Raw genomic sequence first — 9,158 nt, forward strand, 5'->3', positions numbered from 1 at the left:
CACTTGTAAAAAGCTAATACTTTGTGATTAACTTCATGATCAAAGCACACAAACAGATTTATTATTGTAATTTTGTAGTAACAAATTACTTAATAAATTCTTCCTCACAAAACAGTAAAAGAATAGACTGCAAAGATTACAAATCAACATTAAACTACTATAAAAATCACTCTCCGTACTTTATTAGCTCATTTACTTACCTATATATGCAATCCAAATCTTCACTAACGACCTTTCAACAGGAAACATTATGTTTGCTTGTGTTATACCTTTTTTTTTTGTGCGGTATGTAGGGGTGGGAATAGGTCAGGCCCCTTCATAGGGGCCTACGGCCTGGCTTACTTAGGGCCTAGCTTGGCCTACCCTATTTAGTAAAAAAGCTAGGCCTAGGCCTAATTAGAAGCCTATTTAGTTAAATAGGCCTAGGCCTATATTTAAAAGCCTAGCTTACAAGCCCGCAGGCCTAGTCTATATATATATATTATAATATTTATATTTAATATTTAATTATTATATATTATAGTTTATATCTAATATATTTTTATATTTATAATTTAACCCCACTATATATATATATATATATATATATATAAATATATATATAGTAATACTAGTAATTAGTAAACAATGTATTGTTGAATTTTGTATTACGAGCTTTTACTTATTAAACTTGTGGTGTTGGATATTGTATTATGAAATATGAACTTATGGTTTTGTCATTCATTATGAAATTTGAACTTAAGTATTTTTTTTGTAAATTTTTTACAGGTATACTTCAAATGCTTAAAAATGTAGGCCTTAAATAGGTTCAAAGCCTATTTAGGATCTATTTTGAAGCCTTTTTAAAAGGCTTCAGGCCAGGCCAAGCCAACTGCAGGCTCAGGCTTGAGCCTAAAAAAAACCTACATACAGGCTCAGGCTCTAAATTTCCATAGCAGGTTCAGACCTAATTTTCTAAAGCCCGACTCGGCCTAGCCTATTTCCACCCCTAGCAGTATGTACGCCATTATCAATTATCAATATAATCAATGAAAACATAAAGTAATGTGCCATATTTATGCAATCGTTATACCCTGCACCACGGTGCACATAGCAATGTGCACCACGTACGTAAAACGACGTCGTTTTGGTGTTAGTGGGCGCGGACGCGAATGACTCAGGGAATTCATTATCTATAATACACATAATCATTATCTATAATACACAGAACATTTGCATAGAATACACAGAATGTTTGCCCAGAATACACAGAATATTGACACAAAATACACAGATGTTAGTGGACGCGAATGACTCTAGGGAATTTATTATCTATAATACACATAATCATTATATAGAATACACAGAATGTTTGCCTAGAATACACAGAATGTTGCCCAGAATACACAGAATATTGACACAAAATATACAGAACTCATCCTCCTAACATTCGAATGCACAAACACATCACAACTTGTGTTAATAACATGAATACACAGAATATTTACACAAAATACATAGAACTCATCCTCCTAAACATTCGAATGCACAAACACGTCACAACATGTGTTACTAACATGAAATCACAACATGTGTTACTAACATGAATACACATAACGGTTGCCTAGAATACACAGAACGGTTGCATAGAATACACAGAATGATTGCCTGAAATACACAGAATATTAACATAAATACAGAGACCGGCCGAAACGGGAAACGTGATTTCCAAAAAAAACGAACGATTAGTTTACAATGCTCAAAACGACGTCGTTTAGGTACATGGTGCACATTGCTATGTGCACCGTGGTGCACATTATAATTTGCCATATTTATGTCAAGCAAATTTATGTTTGAGCCCTATGGTAGAAACCCATTATAAAACTACTTTTAGGCCATTTTTGCAACCATTGACGGGCTGGATCATTCGCCATCAACCACTAAGAAAGATTGCAGTTTTCACATTCGAAAGATTAAATAGAACAAAATATCCTTCCGTTGCCGGGAATCGAACCCGGGTCTCCTGGGTGAAAGCCAGATATCCTAACCGCTGGACGACAACGGAAAGCTTAAACATTACATCTGTTAAAATGTATTGGATTATACCGAGTAAGTATATGTTTTACATCAACAACTTTGAGTTGCGGTGAACGAGGATCGAACACGTGACCTTCAGATCTTCAGTCTGACGCTCTCCCAACTGAGCTATCCCCGCAAGTTGAAATTTCTTTTCATTTTATTTAAACGATTGTAGCTTTGTGTAACCATAGTTAATGATGTCCCCCCCCATTGCTTCCGCCTTCAGTAGTGATTAAGATAACCTCATTACATCAATTTTGGTGCTTTCAAAGTGACATAGCATGTTTGTATAAAATAAATTTTTTATTTATTGTTTACCTGGCTTGCGAGCTTTCTTTCTTTTTTTTTTTTTGAAAGAATTGCAAAGGACATAAAAAAATTGTCAAATGATATTTTTTTAAGAAAACTTTTTCATTATATATATATATATATATATATATATATATATATATATATATTGAAACAAATGGTCCATATCTTTTATTGAGCCAACACACCATGGACACTCAATTCCCGACCTTCTTCCTCTCTCGATCGTTCTACATTGCATATTACTAACTCCCATGCATGTCTGGCAAGCCACAAAAGGTCTAGCTAGCATTCTACTCTATTTGAATTCGGACCTTTATTTTCTATAGCCTTTAATTTCCCAGGCAATGTTCTGAAACTCATCATCAATCATGTTGCATGGTAATGCCATCAATGAGTGCTCGGTGTTTTTTGTACCCGTATAGATGACACTCTACGAAAAATGATAAGTGTACTATAAAAAGTAAAACTCCTGACCTATGAAGAAAATGAAAGACATAAAAACTATGGCCCACCTTTTTTCTAAATCAATCAAAGCATGTCATGTCAGCTAGAGTAAAAAATGAAGTAAAAAATGGTAGCACATGCAATATTAGTGATCATCTATTATTACCTGGTACTATTGTGTCAACAAGATGGGAAATTCTCTCCAAGTATATGCAGTAATGAGTTGAGTAAGACATAGCCAGAGTCAAATAATGTGAAGTTTCTATATATATATATATATATATATATCTTCTTTATTCCAAGTTTTGTGTTTACATAGCATTTGCATGGGGAGGGGGTATTTTCTTCCATTAAGCAAATTATGAATGTTGAAGTGAAACCTGGTGAACATCATATATGCAACATTATTCATCAGAACTTTATTCAATTGCTTTCCTTATTTCAGGTTGAAACTGATAGTTGGATAGAGAATGCTTCAAATGGTCTAATGGGCATACAGGTATATGTATATATCATCATCTCATCTCATCTCATCTGAAATCAATTTATTACTCTTTTCTTAAGGATAATCATGAATTTCTTCAATTCTTTTGTTGGTTATGATATCAATAAACGGCTATTGGTCGTTCTTCTTTAGATTGTCAAACCAAACGGCCAACTCAAGTTTGTCGTGAACTTACTGCTTGGCTGCAGATTCTCCTGGCATGTGAGATTTTTCCAATAATATTATATATTAAGGCTTTAATTAAGTGGTGTAAATTGATTATGCTTATTAATTAATTTGGTTGGACTGAATAACTAGGAGTTGTTATTCAATCACATGACTCTGTGCCTAATATAAACCTAGATTGATGGGTTACAAAATATGCATTATATAGCACATACAGTTCACGGTACTCTGAACCAATACACCATCTAGGGTTCTGAGTCAAGTATGAGCCAAATATGGCTAACGGTTTACCGTTCAAAAGAAATCACACATCAACTGTGGCTGGAGATCAACAATGCTTCCACTTACGCTACTACGAGGTCATGTTTCTTGTAGACTACTCTATGGTTAGATTATTTTATGTCTAACATTTGGTAGCAGAGCATGTATAATCTCTGCCTGATTGATTATTATGCCTAAAATCAACAATTAATATGATATTTTCCTTGCTTGAATTAGAGCAAATAATTATCCAATTACTCGTGTGATGCACGGATAAATATTTTATTATATATTTAGATAATTAAAATAAAGATCAAATTATAAAAAATTCTAATATTGAACGTGTACATTTATTTGATTATAAGATTAGTGTAAAATGTATTATTCAATTAATTGAATAATATATGACTTGTTTGTCTACAATTATCTTTAAAAGATCGATATGTAATATGACTTATGTAATTATATTATTACTAAAATAAATATAAATATGATTATGTAATCACGAAGATGTTCCTAACATCAAAGAAAAAGGTGATGCTTATGAAGAAGATGATGATAAGGCTTTTGACGCTAGAGTTTTACATATCCATGGTGCTGGTTTTTTCAGTAAGCTTCTGCGGCTTTATTTGTAGTCACTTTGTTCCTCAAAGATTCATGGAGATATGTCTACTATAGGTTCTTAAGTGACTCCAAAGATTGGGTGTATGTACCAATGAGCCAGGCATGTTGTGTATGTTTCATGGAGATATTCAAAATTTGAATTCTTTATATGCGTTATTTATATACAGTAATTTTCGTGTATGTTTCTTTGAATTCTTTATATGCAGAACTCTTCAAAATTTGCATTCTTTATATGCAATAACTCTAACAATTTGTGAATTAATTTGTCAATAATAATAATAATAATAATAATAATAATAATAATAAGGAAAAAGTGTCAAATACGCCATTGAATTTATTGCTTTTGTGCAATTAAGCCATTGAACTTAAAAAGTATGCAATTCAACCATCAAACAAGCAAAATTTGTGCAATTGGATCATTTTTACAAAAATTTTCTGGTAAAATCCAATTATATTACTAACTTATATGTATTAAGAGTAGCATTTTCTTCTACCATACTAGTTGGGAATCAATATTGAAATGTTTTTAACTCAAATTGAATTAAAAATTTTTGTAAAAATGGTCCAATTGCACAAATTTTGCTTGTTTGATGGTTGAATTGCACAGTTTTTAAGTTCAATGGCCCAATTGCACAAAAGCTACAAGTTCAGTGGTCTATTTGACACTTTTTCCTAATAATAATAATAAAGTACAGAGAGAGATTTTTATAGTAGTTTAATGTTGATTAGTAATCTTTGCAGTCTATTCTTTTACTATTTTATTAGGAAGAATTTATTAAGTAATTTGTTACTACAAAATTACAATAATGAATCTATCTGTGTGCTTTGATCATGAAGTTAACCACAAAGCATTAGCAAAGGTGTATATATTGTATGCTTCGACTTTCATATAAAAACTCCTAGCTAAATCACCAGTTCGTTTCGCATGCCGGCACCTTTTGTGACTTTTCTAATTTTTTAAGCAATTTACTAAATTTGGCAATGGCCCTGTTTGGTAAATAATCAGCCTATCAGCCAATTTTGGCTTATTTAACCACTATTAGTTGGTAAGTAATAAGTTTTTTGTAACTCCAAAATGCTAAAATTCAAAAGGCTACTCAAAGTAGCCTTTTCAATTAGCTTTTTGAGAAAAGAAATTATACCAAACAGTTATCAGCTAACAGCTAATTTATCAAACAACTTTCTACGATCAATCAATGTTATTTACAAATCATACATTCTAACCCAAACAGCCAACCTAATCAGCCAACAGCCATTTACCAAACAGGGCCAATATCTTCAGAGTTCCATGTGAACAACAAAACCAATGGCAGTGAGATCTATATATGCAATCCAAATCTTCACTAACAAACCTTTGAACAGGAAACATTATGTTTGTTTGTGTTATACTTTTTTTTTTGTACTATGCATGCCATTATCAGTATAATCAATCAAAACATAAAATAGGTGTCATATTTATGTCAAGCAAATTTATGTTTGAGCCCTATGATAGAAACCCATCATAAAACTACTTTTAGGCCATTTTTGCAGTCATTCAGTGGATGACGGGCTAGATCATTCGCCATCAACCCATTTTCCTTATGCTATTTATTAAAAGGAATAGATAAACTGAAAGATTGCAGTTTTCAAATTCGAAAGAATCAAATGCAACAAAACATTTTTATTTTCCGTTGCCGGGAATCGAACCCGGGTCTCCTGGGTGAAAGCCAGATATCCTAACCGCTGGACGACAACGGAACTTGATCCTTTCATCTGTTAAAATGTATTGGATTATATCGAGTAAGAATATGTTTTAAATTGAACATAAGACAATTTTAAATTGCGGTGAACGTGGATCGAACACGTGACCTTCAGATCTTCAGTCTGACGCTCTCCCAACTGAGCTATCCCCGCAACTGGAAATTTCTTTTCATTTTAAATAAACGAATTGTAGGTTTGTGTAACCATAATCGATGATACCTTTGGGTAACCATAATTAATGATATCCCCCTCATTGTTTCGGCCTTCGGGTAGGAATTAGGCTAACCTCATCACATTAATTTTGGTGCTTTCAAAGTGACATAGCATGTTTGTGCAAAATAATTTTTTATTTTTATTTTTATTTATTGCTTATGTCTTGGAAGCTTTCTTTAAAAAAAAAAAGAAAAAAAAACTTACAAAGGACACAAAAAACTGTCAAATTGTCCCGACTTTCTCCACTTAGAACTCTGAGCCTTATTCCCTTAGTCAAACTTGATCGCAGCGAGGGCGTCAAGAACCTCATAGTACACGTGGAGGAATCAATGAAGCCTCCGACCTTTCCTTTAGCTCAGGATCTTCTCACCCATTATTGTCCTCTTTTCTCGAGCTCTAGAACATAGACCAAACAATAAGCGATCTAAGATTTTATATAAACCATTTAATCTATTATTAGTACGTATTTGTGGGAACCACCATATTTACCACATCAACATTAAAAGTCTTATTCTTTCAATATAATGCCTACATATATATATATGTGAGTACTATTGACTCTGTTAATTACAAGTAGTATATATATGTCCATATGCCTGCATATAATGGGTACAAAAAATAACAGTCAAATTATTAAATCAAATGGATGGTTCAGATTGTTTAGATTTATATTTATACTTGAGATTTCCTAATTTATCCTTAATTATATGATTATCCGTTAAGTTTTTCATTAAATATTATCTTTTCCGTTAATATTCCGTTAACTTTTAACTTATCCATTAATTTCTATAAGTAAGGTCTTAGGTTCGAACCTCATCCCACTCAAAGTTGGCATAATTGTTGAACATATACAACGAATATATTATAGTATAGAGTTAATACCACAAATGGTCCTCTGACTATTGAGCTAATACTCCTTTTAGTCATCGACTTTCAATTCGACCACAAATGATCATCTGATCTTCATTTTTGACCACAAATAGTCCTCCATTAAAAATTTTGTTAAATAGGTGTTAAATCTAGGGGTATTATCGTCAAATTGATATATATAATTGTCATAAAATAAAAATGTTTACAATTTTTCACTAACAAACATAATTGAAAAAATTAACAAATATAAATACTCCTAAATCAAAAGACAAGACACATTATTCTTGTAATTATGCGTACAAAATGAAAATTTAATATTAGAGCTATCTGTTTTTAATTTAACCAACAGATTAAAATAGAAGAATTTTTTTAAAATCATGTTTCCATAATTTTCATGGTTGTTCATACATGGATGATTAATAGTTTTCACTCTTTATTAATCGATCAAACATTTTGTTTGGGATATAATTGAAGGTCGCTACCGTTGAATTAATATAATTAATCAAGTACAAATTGCGAACATTAATCATGGAATTTTTTTTTTAAATTTGTTCATTTATGTGATTTGTCACGTCCATATTGTTATTATATTTATTAACTTAATGTTTATTAATGTTTGAAATTAATTATGGTGTCATATAATTCTCAAAAAGAAGTAATCATAATAATATTAATCAATTTGACGATATTACCCCTAGATTTAACACCTATTTAACAGAAATCTTAACAGAAGACTATTTATTGTCAAAAATGAAAGTCAGAGGATCATTTATGGTCGAATTGAAAGTCGAGGACTAAAAGGAGTACTAGCCTAATAGTCAGAGGACCATCTGTGGTATTAACTCTATAGTATATATTCAAAAGTAACCCACTCTAATACTTCTATTAAATTAAATAGATTAGTAGTTACAACAAAAAATAATAATATATATGCATCCCTTTAATTTATAATTCGATGTCTACTAAAAAATATCAAAGTTATACTAAAAAATAATGTTATATATTTATTTACCAAGTATTATGTTAATAACATGGAAAAAAATAAAAATAAAACAGTTTGAAGCCAATCATACTAACCACTTATGGAAGATTTGTTGACAAAGAAGACATTCAAATAACCCAATAAATTGATTTAAAACTAATTATTAAAAATGTCAATGTAGGGCAATAGAACATTGTGACACACATGATGCATTGAAAAGATGCTGAGACTATAACATTGTTGTAATCAATCTTTCAAATTCAAAAAAAAGAAGAAATTTGAAAAATAGCTATCGTTGCAGCATTCATTAATCTTGTATGTAAAATACCTATTGTGCATTCTTTAAATATATTAGAACTATTATAAATTTACAATTCATTTCATTTTCTACAAATATAATAAATATTAATATTTTGTTCAGTACTTTCACATGAAAATGTACGACATACATCTCACAACACATGAAACATGTACGTGAAAAACTACTCCGATATAATCTTGTATTGATATAGTTTAAAGTACTTATTTAAAAATAAACATTGGGCATTATCCCAATCGCGCAATGCACGTGAAAAACTAGTATTATATTATTCATACATGAGAAACAAAAGTTTTTTATGTTTTGTTTTTGTTTCAATATATATAATTCATTTGACAATGAAGACTGATTTTAATATAATAGCTCAAACTAATTAACATAACAAACACTATTTAATTATAAAGCTAAGGGAAGGAAATTAATTAGCATATTTAGAAACGTACAGCAAATACAATACTAAATTAAAGTATGGTTTTCTAGCTAGGAGGAAGAAGATGGTGGAGCTGAAAATTGCAAGACTCCATCTCGTACACGGAAGGTGACCTTCATCCCGAGTTGAAGATGGTAGGTGGAAGGCTGCTTATTGTTTCGGGCTTTGACGAAATGGTGCCAGTCATCAAGTATGTACTCCTTTCCCAGGCCGCCTTTGAGGTTGCCGTGCTTGG

The 9,158-nt window shown here is 31.3% G+C and overlaps 4 non-coding genes across 4 annotated transcripts; all 4 read right to left on the minus strand.

The window, feature by feature from the left end:
• Window positions 1-1,972: 1,972 nt before the first annotated feature.
• Window positions 1,973-2,044, minus strand: TRNAE-UUC. Its single transcript has one exon. It is a non-coding gene; the product is annotated as a tRNA-Glu (tRNA).
• Window positions 2,045-2,121: 77 nt separating this feature from the next.
• On the minus strand, window positions 2,122-2,194 carry TRNAF-GAA. Its single transcript has one exon. It is a non-coding gene; the product is annotated as a tRNA-Phe (tRNA).
• A 3,840-nt stretch (window positions 2,195-6,034) lies between these two features.
• TRNAE-UUC lies at window positions 6,035-6,106 on the minus strand. The gene has a single exon. It is a non-coding gene; the product is annotated as a tRNA-Glu (tRNA).
• Window positions 6,107-6,189: 83 nt separating this feature from the next.
• On the minus strand, window positions 6,190-6,262 carry TRNAF-GAA. The gene has a single exon. It is a non-coding gene; the product is annotated as a tRNA-Phe (tRNA).
• Window positions 6,263-9,158: the final 2,896 nt, after the last annotated feature.

Source organism: Ipomoea triloba, chromosome 14 (genome assembly GCF_003576645.1).
Source record: "Ipomoea triloba cultivar NCNSP0323 chromosome 14, ASM357664v1".
In the NCBI taxonomy this organism is placed as follows: Eukaryota; Viridiplantae; Streptophyta; class Magnoliopsida; order Solanales; family Convolvulaceae; genus Ipomoea; species Ipomoea triloba.